Genomic DNA, 22,512 nt, shown 5'->3' with positions numbered 1-22,512 from the left:
TCGAGTCCCGCATCGGGCTCTCTGCTCAGCAGGGAGCCTGCTTCTCTCTCTCTCTCTCTCTGCCTGCCTCTCCATCTACTTGTGATTTCTCTCTGTCAATAAATAAATAAAAAAAAAAAAATTAAAAAAAAATAGTAAGAAGGCTCCCATGTTACCTTCTCTCAGCCTGCTGTAATTATAACATATTACATAACCACGGTCCATTTTCAAATCCAGGAACCTGACATTGGTATAGTAGCAAATTACTAAATCCATCCAGATTTCACTAGATTTTATATGCATTCTTGCTTGGGTGAGTGTATTTACAGTCTATGAAATCTCATCAGCTGTATAGATTTGTGAAACCACCACCACCACAATCAATATAGAACTGTTCCATTACCACCAAGAAGACTCCTTGTGCAACAACTTTATATTCACACTATCTTCCTTTCCCCTTCATTCCTACCTTCTGGCAACCATGGTTCTGTTTGCTAAAACTAGATATATGTTTTAAATTTTAAGAACATTGTATCTTGAAACCATGCAAAATGCAACCTTTCAGATCTTTTTATTTTTAAACCCAGTGTGATGCCCTTAATACCCATGCAAATTGTTGTCTATATCACTGTTACTCCTTTTTAAAGCTGAGCAGTATTCTGTTGTATATAGACATCACAGTTTGTTTATCCATTCACCTGTTGAAGGTTATTTGGATTGTTTCTAATTTGGAGGAATTACAAGTAAAGCTGCTATAAATATTTGTGTATCAAGTTTTTTGTGTGAACATAAGTTTTCATTTCTCTATGATAAGTACTCAAGAATTCTGAGTCATATGGAATGTATGTTTAATTTTATAAGAAATGCCAAACTGTTCCTCAGAGTGGCTACGTTATTCTATATTCCCATCAGCAGTGTGTGAGAGATTCAGTCATTCCACATTCTCACCAGCACATGTTATTGTGAGCATTTTTTAATTTTTAGCTATTCAAATATATATGCAAGGATTTCGTGTACTTTCAATTTTTACTTTTCTGATGTCTAAAGATATTGAAAACATTTTAAATGCTTATCTGCCATCTTAGATATCCTTATCATTTAACATTTAAAATATATGATCTGGGGTGCCTGGGTGGCTCAGTGTTTGGTTAAAGCCTCTGCCTTTGGCTCAGGGCATGATCTCAGGGTCCTGGGATTGAGCCCCACATCGGGCTCTCTGCTCAGCAGGGAGCCTGCTTCCTCCTCTCTCTCTGCCTGTGTCTCTGCCTACTTGTCATCTCTGTCTGTCAAATATATAAAATATGTGTGTGTGTGTGTGTGTGTGTGTGTATATATGATCTGAAAAGGGGAAAATAAAATAGTATCTCTCAATGTTCAGTTATGAAGCTCTCCCAGGTAATCAAATAGTATAACAGGGATTAATATACATAAAGTTAATGAAGCTCTGTGAATAAAAAGTAGAGACAAGCATAAGTATAGAAAATTTAATCTAATTTATCTAGAAAATATCATTACAAGGACGATATGATTATACTTATTTGTCATAATAATCCAGGAAGGGCACTTAAAAGTCAGAAGGGTATGACTTTAATGCTGTCAGTGCCCTTCCCCTATCTTTTGGACCTACCCATTTTCCCTTGCTCCCGTTACTTCTAACAGCCAGTATCTTCCTGTTTATGCCTAAGAGCTTTTCTCCTGAACTGGTGAAAGCGGCTATGACCACCTGAACGCTAGACAGATGAACAATTCTCCAATTGCAGTCCACAACCATTAACAGGAAATATATTCACACTTCTATTGGTTCATTTTGAAAAGCAATTTTGACACTGATTTTTCTCAGAATTTCCCCAAAGCTAAAGCTCCAGCAACCTATCATGGTATCTGGCTTAATTACTTGTTATTAGTTGTATTGTCTTCCCTGAATCACCTCCCTGCCACCCCTGCCAGTGTTACCTATATCTCTCATATAGACAGACCATTTGTTCTAAACTCTGTGTCCAAGGTTATGTTGCTGGAAAAACCTATAAATATCAAACCACTCACCACAACAAAATAAGTCTCCTTTAAAAATAAATATTGGGGGCGCCTGGGTGGTACAGTGGGTTAAAGTCTCTGCCTTCAGCTCAGGTCATGATCCCAGGGTCCTGGGATCATGCCCTCCATCAGGCTCTCTGCTCAGTGAGGAGCCTGCTTCCCACCCCCTGCCTGTCTCTCAGCCTACTTGTGATCTCTGTCTGTCAAATAATAAATAAAATTTTAAAAAAATACAAATAAATATTAAAACAGAAAGTGAAAAAAAAGTGATGATAAGATATATAAGCTTTCCTTTCATTATCTATTTACTTTTCCTTATTAGTTAGTCCTATTATTTCAGAATCCCCTTCAACTAAGTTAACAGCACTTTCCTCTGCATACTGAAAAAACATTTTCTAAGATGTACATTATATCAAAATCCAACAAGTGAAAATTTATATAACTATAAATAAAAGACATTTTCAACCTGTAAAATGTAATAACTTCAACTTCCATACTCATTTTAACATGATGATAGAAACAAAAAAACAAAAAAATCACAAATACATCAAGGGTTATTATGAAACTGCAGTAATCAGTACAGCATGGTATTGGAGAAAGAATAAACACAGAGTTCGACAGAACAGACTTCAGGGCAACAGAAATACAACCATATAATTTAATTCATTTTTGGGAAAAGCACAAAGGCAATTAAAACAATTTTTAAGTGGCGCCTGGGTGGCTCAGTGGGTTGGGTCTCTGCTTTCGGCCTGGGTCATGATCTCAGGGTCCTGGGATGGAGCCCCGCGTGGGGCTCTCTGCTCGGCGGGGAGCCTGCTTCCCCCTCTCTCTGCCTGAATCTCTGCCTACTTGTGATCTCTCTCTCTCTCTCTCTCTCAAATAAATAAACAAAATCTTCAAAAAAAACCACATTTTTAAAAAACTTCAGGAAAGGGTATGGACTAGAACAACAGGATATCCATATGCCAAAGAAGGAGACAAAGAGGAACCTTGTTTCATATCTTATCTTACACAAATATTAACTCAAAATGGATCAGAGACTTAAATATAAAAGGTAAAACAATAAAATTTTTATTAGAAAATATAGGATACAATCTTTCTGACCTTACATTAGGCAAACTATCACATAAAAGCATAATGAATAAAAAACCAAACTGATAAACTAGTAAGAATTTTTACTCATTGAAAGACACTATTCAGAAAATGAAAAGATAAGAACAGATGGGAGAAAGTATTTGCAAATTACATATATGATGAAAGACATGTATTCAGAATATATAAAGAACTCTCAAAATTCAGTAATAACGAAAATAAATAACATGAGGTTAACATAAAAACTTACACACAAATGTTTATAGCAGCTTTATTCATAATCACCAAAAATAAAAACATTTCCAATATTCCTCTACCGCGGATGAATATAGAAACTGCAGCACATCTATACGACGGAATACTAGTCAGCTGTAAAAGAAATAAATTACTGATAAACAACAAAATGGATGACTCTCAGATGCACTTATGCCGACTGAAGGAAGCCAGATTCAAAAGCTATACACTGTATGATTCCATTCATCTATGTCAAGAACTCCAATGAGCTGGAGAGAGAGCTGAACTGCTGGATTACGTTATTACTGAGTCCATTTAGACAAGACTAAATGTATCACTTACTATGATGCAGTAAGAGGCTAAATCAGAGGAAGTGCGAGCTCTCCACTTCCATCTTCCCTCAAGGGCCAGCATACTGGCCAAGGATTAGGTATATCAGCATAGATGTGGGGGTTGTTTCTTTGTCCAGAGAGACCCTGGTAAAAGGCTCTTGCAGCTTTATGATCCTGAGTCCCAGGGAAGGTAGAGGGGAAAGAGCTAGGAGTAGAAGAGTCCTGAGTACTAAGTTACAGCAGAGAAAGGGGTCTTCAAAGTCGCCCTCACTTCCTCAGGAAGAAGCTGGTGACAGAGGCATCTGAGACAGGCCACTCTAAAAGGCCCAGATAAAGAGGCCCCCAAATGAAGATGCAGGGCTAGGAATGCAGATATGTGGAAGAACACAGCTGGCTAGTGGGGGATGAGTCCTTGACTAAAACCGCCTTCAGAAACTGCAATGAGCTGGCTTTGCGCCTGGCTTTCCCACTAAAACCGGCTACGTAAAACCTTTGTAAATGCCTCTAATTGGGCCTGAAAAATCACATGAAAGTTTTTGGCCAAGAGCTGGGTTCCTCTACATGAAACTGAAAAAGGGAGAACCATAGGGATGGAAAAATATGAGATATGGGATTTGATTTTACCCTGTTTAAAGGGTTAACAAAAAAGTCGGTTACTAAATTCATAGATGAAGCAGAAGGCCTAAGACTCACTCCTGGGTCAAACACAAAAGACTTTATTATTCATGGCAAAGTATAAGAATACAAGCATATTTGTACCAATTTACCCTTTCACCCACATCCTATGGAGGTGAGATAATATGGTTCAAATACATGCTATGTATGCAGTGGGTTTGCACCCGCGGGTGAGGAACATCAAGCCTGGGGAATCCACCAATTTTATAGCAAACAGTAATGAAGTCAGTTACCTCATATCTTAAGTCCACCAGCTGTATAAACTGCTCAGGAATCTCCAAGGAAAAGAACAGTTAGAGCCTTAGTCTTGGCACACCAACCAAGGAGCACTATCTCTACCAACAAAAACATAGTGGTTGCCAGGAGCTGAGGTGGGGGAGGGGTTGACAACAAAAGGGCATGGGGAAATTCTATGGGGATGGAACTATTCCATATCTTATTTCTGGTGGTGGTTACATGATTGTGTGCACGTGTCATAATGTTATCGAACTGTGCACTAAAAAGGTCAATTTAACTGTATATATATTATACCTAAAAAATTTTTAATGGAAAAAAAAACTGGAAAAAAGGTAAATCTTAAAAAGAGAAAAGAAAAGATACTTAGGACTTCAGGTTAACATCCTCATGCAGCCCCTTCTATATGTCTACTTTCAACTGCCAACTGCTTAATGTTTCCAACATTCATTTAAAGTTAATTGATGATACTTTTAGATATATTTAAACCACTTATTCAAAGTTATTGAATCTGGACTCAGTTTCTAAATCTCTTGTTTTTACAATTCTTGAGAAAGATATAGCTTAAATTTGCAAAACAAAATAAATAAAATAGTAATATAGTTTACTATTGCTTTTCTAAATTAAGACATCCAAAATACAATAACATTTGGCAAGCTTCCCTTCACCCTCCCTATCACCAATATTAACTGACAAACAGAATAAATTTTACAATCATTAAATTGCCATTGTTCATGTTTCTCCTATTGACCAGTGATCTAAACATTCATTTTAGTTAAGAACGTTTTTAATAGAATGTAACATCTGTTTTATGTTACATGAGAGACAGCAAAATTCTTCCTCTCTGACTGGATTATTGATGTTCATGCCTTCTATGGAGTTATTCTCTTCATTCAGCAGCCCCACACTAGCTCTCTAAAGTGCAACATACCCCCTGATGTAATACATTTTCCTGCTAACTGCACAATACTGTGGATATCATAACTTTAATGTGACATGCTGGTATTTCTTTTTTAAACCACAAATGCATTTCTTATTCTCAATCACAAATTTAAATTTCCTGTATATTCCCAGCCCACCAGGCATTTTTGTTTTAAAACAGCTGAATAAAAATAGATGATTTCTATTTTTTGATTTGTCATCTCCTTTTTTATAGACCTCTCCAACTCTTAGAACGGAAAAGTGGAAAGATATTTGTTTTTATGCTTTTACTATTAAATCCACTCAAGCTTCAGAAAAATTTTAAACTAGTCCATGACACGTAAAATTATTTAAAATAATGTTTGCAATTAAATTCATAACAAATACTTTTCAGAGAGGCACTGTTGCAGTGTTCAACTCCAAAATTATTTTAACATGAATGTTTTTGTTTTCATTTTTAAAAATTCTCAAAATTTGTTTTATATTCCTCATTTTGTTTCTGAAATTTACACCAAGATTTATCTGAGGCCATCTTACATTTCATGGATTAAAATGAAGGTAAGGTAACAGACCACATGAAGTTATTATTGTATTTATATTACCATTAGCTTTTCTTGTTTTGCAATATTTTGTTCATTATGAATAGATTCTGACAAAATTGAGACAAACCACATCACTACTGATGATTCTCAATTAGTTCTTCAGTTCATTTCCCCTGCCTAACTCTAAGAAAACTACATATGGTTTTAACCACTGGTATTTTTTACTTTCTGCCAATACACAAATCATGCTTTTTTTGTGTTGAAAACATTCCCATGAATAATTATAATAGTCTCCAAAGAGACCAGATGGTAATAAACTCTAGAGCAGATCTGGAAGCTAACCATAAATTTACCTTTTCATAGTCTCCCCACCATAATACAGTTCTTTGTGCTATGTCATTTAAAAAAATACTGGTGATAGGAACAATATGAGTATGCTTTGTACTTAAATAAAAAGATATACAATCATGTTAGGGTCTTTCGGAACTATACACCCCTCATCTTATACTGTTATCAGAAATTTTTGAGAGCATCAACTTGATAAAGTTATGACATTACTAAATGCATTATAGTGATATTACATTAGCAAAATTACTATTAAAGCAAAACACAAGAAACATGATCCAGTTAATGGTAATAAATGATTTGAAGTTAAAGAAACAGAAATATATATATATAAGCTAAAGTTAATATAAAATTGCCATTGATACTTATTTTGTTATTCTTCTGGGAAACATAATTAAATCATTCTGGCCATGCTTTCAATTTAAGTAAAATGTCTTATATAATCACTTATCACTCCAATTATTTAAGAGTACAACATTTGTGAGAAATAAAAATCACCGGTGTTTTACAAAGATAGAAGCATGATTCAAAATTTTTAAAACACACCATGGTATATAGATTCAAATTTTACGCACTTCCCTGTATCTGTAAAAACTAAAAGTTAGTCAAGAGCCAAAAGTTACTTATTTTGTTACTTTTTGATTTAAGGTACAACATGAATGCACAGTATTTCCAAATTCATTGCAATATATAATCTGTAATGTTTCTGTTATTATTCTTATAGCTCAAAATAACCAAGATATAAAATTACACAGAGAAAACAAACAAACAAAAAAACAAGAGACAAGAAAAAGTTTAAACAGGAAACACAAATTGGGGGGAGCAGAGATAATAGACAACACAGATAAACATAATAATATGCAGGAGCACCTGGCTGGCTCAGTCAGTGGAGCATGTACCTCTTAAGCTGGGGGTCATGAGTTTGAGCCCCACATTAGGTGTAGAGATTATGTAGATAAATAAATGCTAATGCTAATAATAATAATAATAATATCTGTCCAAAAGTATTTTATCTTTTGTTTGCTACTGTAATGAGTTTTATAGTTTGTATATATAGTCTACTAATTTTAGTGCCTTGATACTGTATTTTAAATCTAGCTAATTTATTGAGTTTCTGTTTATAACTTGACTTTATTCCACTGGGGTTTCTACCATATAATCAACAATGATAGTGCTAAATCTATTTTCCCATTTTATCTATAAAATATAATGCTGGCATTGGAATTGAGAGAAATATAATCTATCATGTTAAAGAATCATGTATCTATCATCATCAATAGATGCTGCATTACAATCTCCAGAAAAGATTCCACTATTCTTTTTTTTATTGGTATGTGACCAAAATAATAGATTTTATATTACTGAACCATCCTTGCATTCCCAGAATAGTCCTACTTCCCAACTTGGTCACTATTGTGAATGTGGTACTAGATTCTATTTCCAAATATTTTGAGATTTTTACAATAGTCACAAAGAGAATTAATCTATATTTTCCCTGAGTTTTATGCTCACTTTTTTTTCTTTCTGCTATCCATGCTGTGTTACAGAATTGATGTGAGACCAGCTTGAAAAAAAAAGACCCTGAAAGCTTTTTTTCTCCTATGCTACCAAATTATTTAGAATTTTCTCAGAATTATCTGTCCCACATAGGTTTGGTGTATTTTCCTAATGAAGTCAACTAGAACTATTACTCTTGTGGAGAGAAAGTTCTTTGATAACCTCCTCTATTTCTTGTATGGGCATTATTCCATTCAAAGTTTTCATCCTTTCTAGAGTGAATTTTGGCAATTTATTTCTCTTGGAAAATAGTCCACTCCATCCAAGTACTGCATTTCATCCACGAAATGTAAACGTAAACTTTCAATGGGATATTATTTTTCACACATCATATTGATAAAGACGATTCTGAGTAATATTCTGAATTAGTAAGGCTGTATTAAAACAAGCGCATTCAGGGCACCTGGGCCGCTCAGGTGGTTAAGCATCCAACTCCTGATTTCCACTCAGGTCATGATCTCAGGGTCCAAGGATGGAGCCAGCAACCCCTCCACCACTGCCCCCACTCCACTCCCTGCTAAGAAGGGAGTCTACCTCTCTCTCTCTCTCTCTCTCTCTCCTCCCCACCGCCCCGCTTGAGCTTGTGCTCAGATGCACTCGCTTGCTCTCTCTTAATTAAATAAATAAATCTTTTTAAAAATGTTCACTTAGTCCTGGTAGAAATAAAAATTGATAAAATTTTTACATGGAAAAAGCTGGCAACCTCTAAAAATGTACCACATCAATGCTGTTTGAGTCAGCAATTCTATTTCTAAGAATAAATGATAAAGATATACTTACACAAGTAGAAAATGTTACCTATATTAAGATATTCACTGAAGCGTCTTTGTGAGCCACCTAAATATCCAAACACAGGGGATTCATTAGATAAATGAAAATGCTGTCACAGAATGGCCATTAAAAAGAATCAGCCAGATCTATTTTGTACGGTATGGACCAATCTCCAACACATGGCCAAAAAAAAAAAATCCAAGATATGAAACTATGAATATAGTATAATGTATGCAGATAACATACATTAATAGATATACACATAGATATAAAGGAATAGAGTATTTTTGGAAGCATGTACAAAAAACTTGTTATAGGAATCACATATAATGACTTCCACTGAGCAAGTAGAGTATGGCCAAAGAAAAAAAACACTGTACTCTTCAGTATACGCTCTTATGGCCATTTAAAATTTTGTATTTTGTGTATATCAGTTATCTGTGGATGCCAAACATGGTGGAAATACAATCTTACATAGTTTTTATGGTTCAGGATTTTGAGAGTGGCTTAGCAGAACAGTTCTGGCTCGGTATATCTAATAGGCTCCAGTGAATAAGTTGGCCAGAGTTCCAATCATCTGAGGATTTGAATAGGGCTGGCTCTTTCATGTGGCTAGCATTTGGTGCTGGTTGGTGGTGGGAAAGATTTAGTTTCGCCCTATATGGGCCTTTCCATAGGCAGATTGAGTGTCCTCATGACATGGTAGTTGACTTGATGGGCATTCCAAAAGAAAATAATGTGGAAATAACAATGCCTTTCATAATCTAACCTCATAAATAGCACACAGTCATTGTCACACTTTTTGTTAGAAGCAAGTCACTAAATCTGGCTCGTAATCAAGAGCAGGGTAACTAGGCTCCACCTTCTAAATGAAGGAATGTCAAAGAATGTGTGAAACATACTTTTAAATAACCAAAGTATATGTATCACATTTCAGAAAATAAAAATAGAAAAATTTCATGAAATTAAAGCAAAATATTCACTTAATTTTGTTAAAGACAAGCTTTTACCATTAATCAAAAAAATGATGGAGAGGACTTGGAGATTTAACTTTATGAAATGATAACACTATTTCAATCCAAGATGAACATATGTTGACATCAAAAATTCAACCCATAATATGTGCCTCTGAGAAGTCACAGTAGGCAGAGCAGCAATTTAATAAATATGTAACTAAAAACAGAAGTCTTTGGGAATATGAATACAGGACTCTTTCAAAACTGGCTTTGTCCAGGGATGCCTGGGTGGCTCAGTCGGTTAAGCGGCTGACTTCAGCTGAGGTCATGGATCCCAGCATCCTGGGATGGAGTCCAACATAGAGCTCCATGCTCTGCAGGGAGCCTACTTCTCCCTCTGCCTCTGTCAGCCACTCTGCCTGCCAGTACTCTATCTCTCTGAAAAATAAATAAACAAAATCTTTTTTAAAAAAACCTGGTTTTGTCCAGTACAATTTATCTACGTGCCCCACTACTTCATATAAATATTTTGTGAAAATACAGAAGAATTAAATCACATAATCTTTGCTGATGATGTGGACATAGACATCTAGTAACATCTGTCATAACAAAGTTTTTATGAGCCAGCACTTTACCTACTATTCATACCTTTATTTTACACTTTACTCACATCCCCCCCCCACAAATGTATAGTGTACATTTTACAGTGTACAAATGAGCAAAGTGAAGCACAGCAAGGCTATGTAAATTTGCCCAAGGTCACATGCAGCAAGTAAGAAGTCTGTTATATATTTTAATTGTAAGTTTCCCAGAAATAAGTAAGCACCTGAGTCAAGAAAGATATTGTACTAAATCCATTTTCTTTTATTTGGAATACTATTTTTACATTTACATTATTTTCCTTAAGATTGTGTTTTGGTGGCTCTCTAAAACTACATGAACAAATAAAATAAATTTACTTGAAAAAACAAAGCAAAATGTTTTCTCCCCCAAATATAAAATTGTAGAACTACATAAACACACACACTGACTCACATAGAAAACAAAACAAAAAAGGGTTTTTTTTTTCTGATGTGCCCATTTTTCCCCTACTTTTTTATTTTTCAATTTCCTAACATATTATTAAGTTTAACAATTAAAACCAATTTAAAAAATTTAAGGCTTCCTACATATATGCAGGTATAAGGATAAACTGTAAATCTGCCAAAACATCTGAGATGCCAGGTTTAATTACCTGTAAAGGAACCCAACAGCCAAGCTTGCTTGTATACCTACCAGATAATCTCTCCAAAAACATAAGCCCTGTCAAATCTGAAGCTTTATACATGTCCCAAGTTGTGTATATTACTTGAAGCCAATATGGCTACAAAATTAAGATTCATCTCTGAGGGAATAAAGGAGATGGTTAAGAATCCACAGTTGCTGCTTTAAAAATTGCAACACTAACTACAGTATAGTGACTATGATCTCTTACATTTAGTAGAATTCTCCTCAGGGTAGGATTAAATCTTTAAGTTTTGGGAAGGGAAAATGACCCACTTTAAATAATTTAAAGAAGTGCTCTACATATTTAAAGTTTAAAATTTTTCATCATTTAAGGCAGATGGCACATTTATATAAATGCTTCATAGAGATATTATTCTCAGTTCCCCAACATTTCAAATATTAGTTTCCTATACTGTATTAATCTACCTGAAGAACATTTCCTTTGATTTTTAAAACAGAATACGTGAGAACTATTATATAAAGCACAAAACCCTGGTGGCCAATAAACATGAATAATTGCTATTTTTAACAGAACTTAAAAGTAATTTGATCTTTTTAATAAAACATATTATTGTAATTCTTTATATCTACATAAATGGTATGCCATCTTCATAAAGGACTGAACTGGTATTGCTTTTATAAAACCAAAACTAAGTTTCTTTAATTTTATTAGATCTCTAATTTTTAAAATTATCAGTATTTTCACAGTTTTCTATTATACATTGTTAAATCACTTTTAAATACATAAATAATAAATGGCAAAGTTTTTTTTTTTTTTTTTAATGGCAAAGTTTTTAAGCTTACCTACAGATAATCTACAACCAACCTTTACTCCTACCAAGATCACAGTTTCTCAGTGGATAGCTAACATCTACCCAACCAACCAATTTTCTTTTTCTTTATTTCAAGTTTGCTGCATAGCTGCTAATTTTCATGTAGAGACTTCTGGGAAAGAAGAAAATTCTGGTTCATGATGGAATGAACAGCAATTACTACCAGGTAAAACCTATGAAAATGAGGCCAAGGATTGTATCACTATATACTGAATTGTAAATGCTTTACATGGGAGGGATTCAAACAGGAGAGTAGAAAGTGATAGGGTTACTTGGGCCAATTCTTCACTCTACCTTACAACATCTTGTATATACACACACAGATTTGTCTTTAGGTCCAAACATATTCAGAGTTTACTTTAAAACCAGAGAAGAGGTACCTCAGCCTACTTTATACCTTTGTAATTATTTCAAATTCCATTAACAGAAGATCAGAACTTCTGTTTCTTAATAATATAAATTTTAAACAGGTACATATTTAAATAAGTTTAAAAATCAGTGTGAATACATTCTCTTGAAAATGCCAACGATGGAATGAGACTTTCGACTACTAAAGGAGTAAAATTAGAAAATAGGAAGTCTGAACTTCATTCAGGATTCTGAATGCAAGGCAACAGGCCTTGTTCTTTCAGTATGCAGAGGAAAGTGCTATTAACTTAGTTGAAAGGAATTCTGAATAGGACGAACTAATAAGAAAAAGTAAATAGACAGTAAAAGGAAAGCTTATACATCTTATCATCATGACCTTTTGCATGTGCCTGTCAAGATTTCCCAGCATCATTTATTCAGAGTGTCCTTTCCTCACTGACTTCTTTATTGTGAATTAATTGACCATATATGCATGAGTTTGTTTCTGGGCTCTCATCCTGTTTCATTTATCTATGTGTCTGTTTTTATGCCAGCATCATACTGTTTTGATTACTATAGCTCTGTAATATCAGTTTGAAATCAGGGGTGTGATGACTCCCAACTACATTTTTGGGTACTTAATATCTTTGTGGCTCCAAACAAATAACTGAATTATTTGTCTATTTCTGTAAGAAAATGCCATTGAGATTTTTATAGGAATTGCATTTAATCTCTAGATCCCTTTGGGTAATTTGGACATTTTAACAATATTCATTTTTCCAATCCATGATCAGAGAGTATCTTTCCATTTATTTGTGTCTTCTTAAATCTTGCATTAATGTCTTATAGTTTTCAGTGTACAGGCCTTTCATGTTCTTGGCTAAATTTATTCCTAGGTATTGTATTCTTTTAGATGTAACTCTAAATGAGATGGCTTTCTTAATATCTCTTGATAGTTCACTACTAGTGTATAAAAATGTAACAAATTTTTATATATTGATTTTGTATTCTACAAACATCTTAAATACCAACTTATAAAAGGGTATAAAAAAGTATTCATTTACTTTACCATATCTACTAATTAGGTAATAAATCATCATTATATTGCATTTTATGTATGAGTCTAACAAGTCAGAAATGAAAATATAACAGTATATATAACACACATTTTTGGAGTATCATTGAAATGATTGCTTTTATATAAAGCAAATAAGATTTTACAACCCCATGATATAACACACCAAAAATCAAACCCAAAGTAAAGTAATGATAAGACAACAACACAGCTAAGGCTTTTAGATCATCTACTACGTGCCAGTCACTATTCTAAGTAATCTATGTGTATTATTACATTTAATTTTCTTAAACTATAAAGTTGGTATTGTTATAAGTTATCATCCCATTTTACTTGTGAAGAAACTATTAGTCAAAGAGCGTAAGGCCACTCTGTATGTAAGCAGAAGAACCAGGACTGGAATCCATGCCTTTGCCGCTAAAGACTATACTCTTTACTGCTTTGTTTATACTGCCTGTCAAAATGTATAAACGCATGGTATTCAAAGAAAAGAAAATTAGTAAATACATTAAAGGAAATACTTATGTTTGTATAAAAAGCTACGTTTGGGCCTGTCAAAAATTTAAATAAAATTAATACAAATCATACAATCAAGCAGTAAAGAGAAATACAGCCTTTCCACATAGGGTTACGTCTACTAATTGATTAAATCACTCAAAAAAATGTTCATTGAATGTCTTTGAAGCGACAGATTGCCACTAAGGATAAACAACACAAAACAAAACTGACAAAGTGCCTGCCGTCATAATACCTATATTTTAGTAAACACAAAGGTTATTTTAAAAAGGGGGGGAAGTATTTAAATTATGTATTTTAACGATAGGATAAAAAGGGAAATAAATTATGTAATGAACTCCACACCTTTTCTTAATATAAGTTGTAAAACTACCAGGATTAGAGTAATTCTTCCCTAACATGGAACATATACCTTTAAAAGCTAATACTAAAATTCTCCAGAGTTTTTTAATTCTTTTTTGTTTTTAAAGAATTTTATTTATTTGACAAAATGAGAGTACAAGCAGGGGGAGGAACAGGCAGAGGGAGAAGCAGGCTTCCCTGCTGAGCAGGAAGCCCAACACAGGGCTTGATCCCAGGACCCAGGGACCATGACCTGAGCTGAAGGCAGATGCTTAACTGACTGAGCCACCCAAGTGCCCCAAGTTTTTGAATTCCTGATTCTGCAATAGCATATGAAAAAGAGTTAAACAAAAGAAAGGAAGAGAAAACAGTTTTCAGGGAACATAAGTAACAGAAACTCAAAGCAAGATATGAGCTAAAAAAGTAATAGAATCGGTAAAGGAATGCTGTATCTGAGCATAAAATAACTAGATCTCTTCTATACCAGCAATATCACCTGGAAAGCATAATAAAAAAGAGATATTATTTTAAAGTTGTAGGAATAACAAGAATAAGAATGATAACACACTACACAATACTCAACAACATATATGAAAGTGTGAGGATCTTTTAAAAAAAATTATAAAACTCTATTAGGTAATTAAAAAAACACATATTTGACTCAGTAGAGATGTTCTAATGTCATTCTACCGATCAAAACACAACATAAAAATGTGTATTATACCTAAATTAATCTATGATGGTACAAAATTCCCATCAAACCTCAGGAGGTTTTTTGTTTGTTTGTTTTTAAATACATAGATAAAATAATTCTAAAGATCATTCTAAGGAAAGACCAAAGAATAGAAAATAAAATTTTGTGGGAAGAATAATGTGCAACTACATGGACTAAATATTTTAGCAATAATTTAAAACTTACTGAATCAGGGGAGCCAGGGTAGCTCAGTCTGTTAAGTGTTTGACTGGTTTTTAGCTCAGGTCATGATCTCAAGACCCATGTTGGGCTCAAGCTCAGTGAAGAATCTGCTTGAGATTCTTTCCCCCTTCTTTTCCCTTCCCCTCTGCATCTTCCTGCACTTGCAAATTCTCTTTCTCCCAAATAAATAAAAATCTTAAAAAAAAAAAAAGAAAGAAAGAAAGAAAAGAAACAAACAAAAAAAAAAACAACCTTTCTGAATCAGAGAGATCAGGTTTTCTAATTTTTCCCTGGGGCTGGGCAATGGGGCTGAAGATAAAGAGAAGGAGGAAGTGACCAAGACAACTGTGTTAGAAACATGTTTCCAAATTCCTCTTTCAGTGCTAGCTTTACCCCAAGCCCTATGATCCTGGTAACCAGAGACAGTTGAAGAAATTCCCCCATGCCTTTGTGTTCCTAAAACAGTTTGCTACAAGGGACCATTTTCCCTCGTATGACTAGAAAAAACACACATAACTCCTTTGTTTGCCTTATGACAAGGCCAGACACAGACCCTCCAAATTCCCATTCTTTGCCCAAAGGTGATTACTTCAACTGGTTATACCCAATGATCAATCTCAACAAAATACCTGCTACCTTGACTTACCAAATGTCAGTTAAAAAGCTTCTCTACTTCTTTGAGAGCCCTGAACACTGACCCATCCTCAGCCTGAACCAACATAAAACCTAACAGGCCTCCTGAGGGTAAGCTGATCTCAATGTAAAACAGTCTCTGTACTATCCCATCACTCCACCTCTACCCACCTACATCTATTAATTCCACTTCCACGTACCAGGTTCCTTCTAGCTTCACTCTTTCCTTTTGAAAGAAAAGACTTTTCTACCCAACTTTTGGGAACACTGCACATCTCATGGTGGGAGCATTTCCTTTATTGCAGTAATCCCCATTCCCCTATTACAAAGGTCCCTTTCTCCACTCTTGCAACAACTCTTGTGAATAAAACCTCCCTTTAAAGGATTTTGCATGTGGCTCTGATTCTGATTCAGATAATAAAGTTTAAGGGCAGGCATAATCTAGGATCAGCTTGACTAGAGGTAAAAGTGTTCATAATCAGAGGATCAAATAAATAATACAGAAGGGAGTAGAGAGCCATTCATTTATCTGCCCATTATATAGTATGTACTGTGTTATGTAAATCAATCCAATGATGAATAATGGAAAAAAATGATCAATGATTTATATGCAGTTAAAAATGATGTTGACATTATTGACAGAATATCACCAACAAATGCACTCAGTTGGATTAAGCTATATAGATATATATGCTCCAATAAGCACTTTTAGCGTGGGGAAAGCAAAAGTCAGAAAGATCATTTATCTCTGGAAATGACTAGTAAATTGAGAGGGATGAGGAAAAAAATGGCACAGTAAACAGCACTGTAGGCTGAAGAAAGTATGCATGGGAAAGTGAAGACTAACAAATATCTAACTAAGATTAAATAGAACAAACAGGTTCACAGGACTTGATAAAAGGTGATGTTTGGAGTGATTCTTGATTCATTGGCATCCAGAGGCACCAACACACTCTTATATACTTCTAGCGGCCATGGGAGAATAAGAGACTGATTAGAACAAAAAACTGTCTTCGAGACTGTGCTCTGAGCTTTCTGTGATGTTTAAGTGGCTTAAATGCAGACATGAAAACTAGGAAAATATAAGAAAATCACTGAATACATACTGTGATTAAGAGTGTGGCATGGAAGATAAACACTTATAAAACTGACTTAGATGCAGTAATTAGAGATTATCTTGTTCTTTAAAAAACTATTTTTTTAAGATTTTATTTATTTATTTGACAGAGAGAGAGAAAGAAAGATCACAAGTAGGCAGAGAGAGAGAGAGGGGGAAGCAGGCTCCCTGCTGAGCAGAGAGCCTGATGTAGGGCTCAATTCCAGGACCCTGAGATCATGTCCTGAGCGGAAAGCAGAGGCTTAACCCACTGAGCCACCCAGGCGCCCTAAAAAACTATTCTTTTACAAAGGAATTTACTACTAATTTCATTAAATGAAAACTTACAGTATTTAATATTTAACATAAAATGAAATTAAATTATATCTTTATGTAAGATGCGCAGATACGAATAGACTTATTTCTTTTCTTTTGCATTCAATTAACCATCGATGTATAATCCTTATTGATGCCAATCAACCAATAAATCTTCCAACAACTGTAGACAACAAAGAATTTCCAAGTCACTAACCAAAACAATCACTAACCAAGTAAAGCATTCAAGAACTCAGAAGATTAAACTTTATTTATTAAACTTTATTTATTATTAAAATTTTTTTTTCTTTTCAAATTTCTATTTAAATTGTTAGTTAACACATCGTGTTATATTGGTTTCAGGAGTAGAATTTAGTGATTCATCACTCACATATCACATGTAGTGTTCAATATGACAAGTGTCCTCCTTAACATCCATCATCCATTTAGCCCATTCTTCACCCACCTCCTTCCATCACCACTCAGTTTGCTCTCTATCATTAAGAGTCCCTTAAGATTTGCTGGGGTACTTGGGTGGCGCAGGTCAGGATCACAGGGTCATGAGATGGAGCCATGTGTTGGGCTCTGCACTCTGCATGGAGTCTGCATGAGATTCTTTCCCTCCCCCATTGCCCCTCCCCCGACAGCACATGCATGTGTGCATGCGCACTCTCTCAGAAATAAATATATATTTTTTTAAAGTCTCTTATGGTTTGTTATCCTCTTTTTTCCCCTTCCCATATGTTCATCTGTTTTGCTTCTTAAATTCCACATGAGTCAAATCATATGGTATTTGTCTTTCTCTGACTGACTTATTTTGCTTAGTGTAATACACTCAAGCTCCTCCACATCATCGTAAATGATAGGATTTCATTCTTTCTGATGGAGGAGTAATATTCCTTTCCATATATATACCACATCTTCTCTATCCATTCATCAGTCAATGACATTTGGGCTCTTTTCCCATAAGGACTAATTCACTAACCAGTTTTAGGCCACACTGCCTTATTTTCTAATTTTGAAAGATTTTGTTTCTAGGCAAATAGGTGTGAAGGAAGGAGTATCTGGCATATTTTATTGCTTTAAATACATTCTCAACAAATTGCTGGAATTACACATTAAGTTTAATTCAATTAATGGAAAATGTCTGCCACATACATACAGCTGTAATTTATTGAGCTCTTGTTATATATAAATACTGAACTAGGTATATTGTTTATACTTTACCATTAATTCTATCAGCACACTATATTGAGTTAAATACCATCAAAGAAAAAAACTGTAAAAGAGTTTGAAATGGTCCCAAAAGACTGGAGATATTTGTGGAAGCCTATGCCTTTTTTTAGAGCATAGACTTCTAGATTTCTGATTCTATGTGGCTTAAACCTTTCATCATCTTCAAGCTATTTTGTAAGTCTATACATTACTTACAGCAATAATTCTTGTGTATAATCAGTAAATAAAATCTGACCCTACAGAGAGAATTAAAACTTGCCACCCCAACAAAAAGTCAGTTTTGTTGGGGCTCCTGGTTGGTTCAGTTGGTTAAGCGACTGCCTTCAACTCAGGTCATGATCCTGGAGTCCAGGGATCGAGTTCTGCATCTGGATCCGTGCTAGGCAAGGAGTCTGCCTCTCCCTCTGACCCTCTCCATTCTCATGCTCTCTCTCTCTCTCTCATTCTCTCACTCTCTCAAATAAATAAATAAAATATTTTTTTAAAAAGTCAGTTTTGTAATACTTGTAGATTTATTTCATTGACTACACATGTCTCTGGACTTCTGAGTTTTCTTTTAAATCAAATGTAACATCTTACCTGTTCATTCATTCATTATGAGTTAAATAAAATTGTTGACATATTCATTATCTATGAGATTCATAACTTTACTCTTTTGAAAATATTAGGCTATGAAATTATTATAATTATTCTCATTTTTCAAAAAAAGAAACTCAAACTTGAAAAAGTTAGCTGATTTTGCCCGAGTTTTTTCCTGCCCAGCTCTGCTTAATTCCACAGCACATCCACTACACCCCTAATCACTATGCCCTGCTAAAATTTAGACCATTTGGCTTTTTACTTTGTTATCTCAAGTACCTCACCATCAAAAGCACCAAAGAACATAGAAATACTCTAGAAAAGCTTTTCTTTAAAAAAACAGGCATCTTGACAGTACCACTATATAATTTATGCAGCAAAGACCATCCTTACTGTCCAACAACTAAACAAATGAGACATTTTTTTCTACCCAAAGAGGTCTGACTTTATTTTTCAGTTCAAACAAATGAATACATTATCCATAAGACATTTATTTTTAAAGTTTCTGAATGCTAACTCTAAAACAGAATGAAAAGGAATGGAACCAAGGCAAGAGTTTCATCCCCTGGATGAAATTAGAAACTGTCACTTGTAGCATTTCTTACAGAAGTCTCTTTGTTTTCCTCTTACACAGGAGAAACAACCTCCAATTGTACCCATGTTTAATGCTGTAGCATGGAACAATGCACCACATTGAAATTTATAAGGTTTATAAGGTTTAAACTGGTAAAACAATCTCTTAATATAAGGTATAAAATAAAGTTTAAGAAAAAAAAAGGAAAGAAAAAAGGAAGAAAGGAAGCATAAAGAGAAGGACTAAAGGGGTAAAAGAAAGAAAAAAGGAAGGAGAAGATACATGAATTTTGCTTTACATTAAAAACCTGACAGCCTTTCTGGTGGTGATGAGTTCTCCGTGAGAACATGCCCCTCACAAAGGACCTTCTCCACCCATTCCCAGAGTAAAAGAAGAGGAAGCACAAGAATAAGTGCACAAAGGCCTCATGGATATGAACTGTCCAGGATGCTACAAAATCACCACCGTCTTTAGCCATGCACAAATGGTAGTTTTGTGTGTTGACTGCTCCACTATCCTCAGCCAGCCTCCAGGAGGAAAAGCAAGGCTTACAGAAGGATGCTCCTCTGATGGAAGAAGCACTAAAAGCACCCTGAATTGAGATGATAGCCCAGTAAACAGATGTTGAATAAGGTTAAAAAATAATAATAAACAAAAGTAAATTTTTAAAAATTAAAAATCTGACACAAATCCATTAAAATACTACTTAGAAAAACAAAACACTGCTTTCCTCACCTTATTTAGCTACTAAAATCTCTCACAATCTAACCAACAAGGAATAAGGATTACCAAAGAAAGGAGGTATTAATTCATATTTAATTTTTTCCAGCTTCAAAAAGAACTATTTTGAATAGCCAACTTTATTTTGTAAGCCCTAATTACTTAAAATTATTCATTAATCTTATAAATGGCACCAACAGGAACCTCCTTTTTAATGACGTAAGGTTTGACAAACCTGTGTGTTGCATCACCATCTGCCACATCCTGCTCTGATATTTATAAATACTGCTGCGCTACTGACATTTCCACAACTGTTCCAGGTGTAAAACATTAGAATGGAGAATTCTCTTTGATCACTCCAATGTCATTTCTACTTTTTAAATGTAAGGAGTTGGGACAGCTCCCAGATTCCTGGAGGTACATCTAATAAAAAGCCTTTTAATCTCTAGCTGGTTTTTTTTTTTTTTTTCCAGGTAAAATAGGTCACAAAAAAAGAGATAATCAGAAAAATCTATAACCACACAGATTAACAATTTTTTTAAAAGAAAAGAAATATGAAGGTCTTGATTTTCAATTTTAATTTCTAGATAACTATGACTCAGTTGGAAATGCCACATGGTTCTTGAAATACCAGCTTTACAATTTTTGGTTCAACATGTTTCTATTCATCCAAATATAACTCTTGAAACTTAAAAACAAAAAAAGATTTTAGGAACTCAATGTACATAGTTCGGGAAAGCTTTAAAACACAATTCTGGGAACTAGTTCCTAACATGACGTTTGCATCAAAGAAAAAACCAAAGCACTCCCCCTCTCCTCCAGGTGAAATCCTGTATAATTATATAAATATAAACACTGGTACTTAGTTCTCTCAAAATTTAATTAAAAACAAAACAAAAACCTGGTTAAAATTTCATTAGTAGCTAAATATAAATATGGAAGATTATCTAACTAGGAAAAACATGAGAAATTGGAAAAACCAGAAAGCTGATGATCAGAGAACCAAGTTAGGAATTAAAAGACAGAAATAAGGATCTAAGAATTTAAGAAAAGACCAAGGTAAATGTTTAATGCTTATGTGAAGAAAAAATTCAGGTCCATAACTGATGGTTTTGTATATATGATTAAAGAAGAAAACCTGTAATTAGAGGCATAGGGTCATCTCTACAACCTAAAAACAAATGAGTTAAAAGGGTAAAGAACATAATACACAAATATTATAGTTTCTATAAAATAACCTGGAGTACAGCAATGAAAGGAGTATTATTTTATCTCAAAGATCTCTGCTTTAAATCAGAGAAAAATATACTTTATTTACAAAGATGGCAATTACTAAAGTAACAGAAAAATGGTTACTTTTTATTATTGAATAGAGAGTCATAAAAATCCACATAGCCTCAACATTTTGGTGGATGAAAGGGAGAAGAAATTTATTCTATTAAAAAGAAAACCAAAATAAGTCAATCAGAGAAAGACAATTATCATATGATCTCCCTGATATGAGGAATTTGAGAGGCAATGTGGGGAGAGTCATGGGTAGGGAAGGAAAACATGAAACAAGATGGGATCAGGAGAAAGACAAACCATAAGAGACTCTTAATCTCACAAAACAAAACAAACAGAGGAGGGAGGGGGGTATGGAGAAGGTGTCTGGGTGATGGACATTGGGGAGGGTATGTGCTATGGTGAGTACTATGAAGTGTGTAAGTCTGACGATTCACAGACCTGTACCCCTGGGGCTAACAATACATTATATGTTAATAAAACATTAAAAGTTAGGGGTGCCTGGGTGGCTCAGTGGGTTAAAGCCTCAGCCTTCGGCTCAGGTCATGATCTCAGGGTCCTGGAACCGAGCCCCACATTGGGCTCTCTGCTCCGCGGAGAGCCTGCTTCCCCCCCCACCCCGTCTCCGCCTGCTTCTCTGCCTAGTTGTGATGTCTATCAAATAAATGTAAAAAAATATTTTAAAAAATTAAAAATTAGATTATAAAAAAGAAAACCACAGGTCCAAAATGAAGTCACTTATATTAAGAGCCCCACTTAGCAAACCAAGACTTAATACCTAACCTAACTACAATTTCAATACCCCCAAGAATGTAACCTTTTAACCAGTCAACGTGGAATTTCCTGGTCAGCACTAGGAAATGAAGTATTATAGGTAAGTTAAGTAGTCCCGGTTTAAGAAAACAACAGCTCCAGTGTGGAAAAAGAAAATAATAGGCCACTGGCCTTAATGTAAAGTAACCAAGATTTTAGAATGCTGACCCAAGAATGGACATACCAGACCAAATATATATAATAAATAATTATGGAGCAAACTAGTAGATAGCTCGAAACTCATTCAACAGAAACATCAAAAAAAAAAAAAAATCACCAAGCAGACCAACATAT

General features: G+C 34.5%; 1 protein-coding gene and 1 pseudogene across 4 annotated transcripts in view; one reads left to right on the top strand and one right to left on the bottom strand.

Annotated features, from left to right (window-relative positions):
- The window catches only part of ADK (adenosine kinase), a 525,969-nt gene that overhangs the window by 320,465 nt on the left and 182,992 nt on the right, over positions 1–22,512 (bottom strand). The gene's annotated exons all lie outside the window — the stretch shown is intronic.
- LOC309860439 (small ribosomal subunit protein eS27 pseudogene) lies at positions 19,749–19,986 on the top strand (annotated as a pseudogene). The gene has a single exon. The product of its transcript is annotated as a small ribosomal subunit protein eS27 pseudogene (transcript).

The sequence above is a fragment of the Mustela nivalis genome (assembly GCF_964662115.1).
Source record: "Mustela nivalis genome assembly, chromosome: 2".
NCBI lineage: Eukaryota > Metazoa > Chordata > Mammalia > Carnivora > Mustelidae > Mustela > Mustela nivalis.
The sequence above is the reverse complement of the archived record's forward strand: the minus strand, read 5'-3'. Positions and strand labels throughout refer to the sequence as shown.